This window comes from Sprattus sprattus (assembly GCF_963457725.1).
Source record: "Sprattus sprattus genome assembly, chromosome: 3".
Taxonomy (NCBI): Eukaryota; Metazoa; Chordata; class Actinopteri; order Clupeiformes; family Clupeidae; genus Sprattus; species Sprattus sprattus.
The window spans coordinates 27923494-27927552 of NC_137922.1; the positions used below are offsets into that span (position 1 = coordinate 27923494).

At 45.0% G+C, this 4059-nt stretch overlaps 1 protein-coding gene across 1 annotated transcript in view; it reads left to right on the forward strand.

Moving 5' to 3' along the window:
• pnpla4 (patatin-like phospholipase domain containing 4) overlaps window positions 1–1680 on the forward strand; it is a 7223-nt gene extending 5543 nt beyond the window's left edge. The window contains exon 7 of the mRNA XM_080834319.1: window positions 1–1680. This exon is cut by the window's left edge and continues 668 nt beyond it. The gene's annotated coding sequence lies outside the window, so the exon portion shown is untranslated.
• The last annotated feature ends 2379 nt before the right edge of the window (window positions 1681–4059 follow it).

Genomic DNA, 4059 nt, shown 5'->3' on the forward strand with positions numbered 1-4059 from the left:
TAAGTGGCGAATTTAGGAGAAACTCCTAAAAATAATGGGCGTGTCAGTCTTAAATTTAGGACTCCTATTTTTTTTTACTGAGAGCAATTCACAAAGTATTTTATCCCTAAAAGTAGCACCTAAGTCTAAGACAGCTTAAAACTCCTCATGAGGACTCCTAAGTCACTAAGACTTATTCACAAAAAATCGTAAAATGGCTGCAGCCGACTTGGAATTGATAAAAGACATTGCTTAAACCGTGAAGGTATTAATATTGTCGTAGAATTAGCGCGGGATGCAATGACGCCTTTAAACAACGAAGTGAAATGTTTAAAGATAGCCTATTTGGCTTCGCGGAAAACGCAAATGACGACACTGGGAATCAGTCAGCCGTTTAATTCATCAAACTATCAACGCACTGTAGACCCCACATCATCCAACAGTTTATCCAGTTGCCTTTGGACAATCGCCAATTACACAAGATCAAAGTAAATTCCATGGCGAAGGAATGTCCAGTGACGGGACACACATTACAATAATTGCCCGATCAAAAGATGAGGACGTTTTCGCCCACCGTGGCCTGGATGTACCGATGACTCGTGCATTTCAACGGAGAGCGGTCTGCAGCAGGTTTTTGAGAACTTACCAGCTGGATGCCGCTGGGGTGACAGTGGCTATTGGTCCTGGGACCAGTAGGCTTTCGCTTAGGCTACGTTTCACGTTTGTTTCGCTTGAAGGGCCGTATGTGCTGATATTTGAAGTGGTCAAGGGCTGGAAATATAATAGCCTAACAGTTTGCTGGGTGCTTTAATTATTACTGCCTTGATTACATGCAATTGCCATATTTTATATTGATCGCTTTCTTTTTCTCTTAACGTGCAAAGTGTCATTCCCGTTGGATGCACAAACTTGTCATCATGCGTGTGCATTCTGTTAACTGCACTGTCCATAACTATTTAATATGACTTAATTTGAAGCCTAGCTTATTCTCTTATTTTCAGTTGATATAGTGGGATTGTTAGAGGGACGTCACGAATGAGTTTTTAATGAGAGAGCCTGTCAACAACCAATCACCGCCCTCACCCCTTCTAAACTCGTGCATTAGAATCGACATCATCCATAGCAACGGTGCTTTTATCTTAAGCTTAGGAGTTTGTATTATCCTTAGTATGAGTAGGTCTCAGAGGCGTTGTGAATCACTTTTAAGAAATTACTCCTACGTAAAATGTTTTAGCGCGAGTTAGGAGCACTCTTAGTGGTAAGATAAAATGCTTTGTGAATACGGCCCCTGTTTTATTAAAGTTAAATGAAAATACTGCACTGGAATAAACACTGTTCTACATAGTTGTATTTTAAACCATTTGAATGATGCAATTGCGGTGTTCTTAGAAGAGTTTTGCCAGAGATTTATGGAGAATGGAAGTATGCTTTTTTGAATTTTGTCTCCATCATTCTGCCAGTCTTTCCCGTATTATACACAAATGTGTGTGGCCATGAGTGTGTGTGTGGTCATGAGTGTGTGTGTGTGTGTGTGGTCATTGTGAGAGCAGGGCTCGTATTATATACAGAAATGTGTGGGGTGATGAGTGTGTGTGTGTGTGACCATGAGAGTGTGTGCGTGTGTGTGGCCATGAGTGTGTGTGTGTGTGGCCATGAGTGTGTGTGTGTGTATGGCCATGTGTGTGTATGTGTACATGAGAGTGTGTGTGTGTGTGGCCATGAGTGTGTGTGTGTGTGGCCATGAGTGTGTGTGTGTATTTGTGGCCATGAGTGTGTGTGTGTGGCCATTAGCCTCCTTTAATAAAGCCTCATAATTGCAGTCTGTTCTCTGGAGTTTCATCTTTGTGATTTGACATCAGCGGTCTGAGGCTGCACGTGTGTGTGTGTGTGTTAGAGTAGCGCTTCTAGTCCTCTCGAGCTGTGTGTGTGTGTGTGTGTGTGTGTTGTCTCTGCAGCTGCTCCTGCTTTAAGCAGAGCATTACAGCAATTCCTTCTCAGGGGACTGTGTGTGTGTGTGTGTGTTCTCTGGTGGATGCTCAGAAGACGAAGCGGCACTGGGATTTGTGGTCTAGTGGTGCTTGAAAGGAAGCAAAGTTTCACGTCTCTTTGATTGACTTTGGCTCTCAGAGCTCAGGCTGGTGTATCTGTGTGTGAGTGTGTGTGTGGCTGTGTATGTGTGTGTGTGTTTGAGGGTGTTTGTGTGTGTGTGTGTGTGTGTGAGTGAGCTGCAGAGCTGTCTCCACAGACAAATGCATGTGGTGTGGTGGCAGGGTCGAGCGCCATCACAAGTCAAGTCAAGTCATCATGTCAGTGTGTGTGTGTGCGTGTGTGTGAAGGTGGAAATATATTATAGACTTGCCTTTACAAGTGAGTGGTCGGATCACTGTATGGTGTAGCAAGGCACATCAGACCTGCCTTTACCAGCAAATGGATGTGTCACTTTGTGTGTGTGTGTGAGTGAGTGTGTGTTTACACATGTAAACCTGTCATGTCATCCTCTCATACACGCAACCCAACGAGTGCCTGCCTGTATCTGCCACTCAAGGCTGCAGCAGAGAGAGACAGACACACACACACACAAACACACTGTGAGGCAGTGATCCCTGCAGGCGCCACAGGACAGGACAGGACAGAGAGGACCGTCAACGTTTCACAGTAGAAGCATCATTCTATATCTCTGTCTGTTTGTTCCTATCTCTCTGTCTGTCTATTTCTGTCTGTCTGTCTCTCGCTCTTTTTTTGTCTGTCTGTCTTTCTTTCTCTCTCTGCATGTGTCTGTCTGTCTCTCGCTCTTTATTTGTCTGTCTGGCTTCCTTTCTCTCTCTGCTTGTGTCTGTCTGTCCGTCTCTCTCTGTCTGTCTGTGTGTCTATGTCTCTCGCTCTGTCTGTCTGTGTGTCTATGTCTCTCCCTCTCTCTGTCTGTCTGTCTCTCTCTGTCTTTGTGTCTCTCTGTTTGTCTGTCTCTCTCTGTCTGTCTAAGGCAGGAAATAGCATTGGTGTTCAGGTGGTCCACTGGCTAGTTAATGAGCTAATTAGCAAATTGCCGTACTCAGGCAGTAATGTGAATGGGATGGGAGTCTGCCACTGGCTAGCAGAGGTATCTACTTTAATACATGAAGCTCCTGAAAGAGGTGCCATGTTTGTTATTCACCTCAGGAGAGAGGAGAGGTCCATTTAGGAGACATCACCCTCTAGCTGTGAAAAGATAGCAGTCAAAGATCAAGGAGAGACTGAGAGAGAGACGGATGAGAGCGGAGGAGAGAGAGATGGAGAGAGAGAGAGAGATAAGAGTGGAAGAGAGAGAGGGAGGGAGAAGAGAGATGGAGAGAGAGAGATAAGAGCGGTAGAGAGGTAGGGAAGAGAGAAAGAGAGGAGGAGATGAAATGAGATGGAGACTAAAAGAGACAAAGGGAATAGAGAGAGAGAGAAAGATGGAAGACAGAGAGAGAGGGGGAATTTGGTAGAAAACAGGGGAGAGCCAAATAGAGAGAGGAGGGGAAGGAGAGATGGAGCGAGAGAGGAGGGGAAGGAGAGATAGAGTAAGAAAGGTAAGAGGGAGAGATGGAGTAAGAGGCTATCTCTGTTACACACGTGTGTGTGTGTGTGTCTCGCTTCATGTGTCCAGAAAACAGACAGCACACACTCTATCTCTCCAGCTCTAGCCAGACAGAACGGCGCACACACACACACACACACACACACACACAAACAGCTCGTGTTCATCACACACACACACACAAACACACACACATGCACACGCACACACATAAGCACACACGCACACACATGCGCACGCGCGCGCACACACACACACACACACACACACACAGGCACATACACAGGCACACAATAAATTCACACCATCTTAATGCCAATTTACAAGCTTAAAATGGCAGTCATATCAAACAAATGACAGAAGGCATCTGAAATTCCTAGTAAACCTGCAGTCATCTTCATTCATTTGATTTGTTCTTTTAATTATTTATTATTTCACACGGTCTGTCATGAACATTTAACTCAGCGGCTTCTAGCTTTCAAGCTTCTGACCTCTGAGAAGTCAGGATGTATTAGTGACAGCCA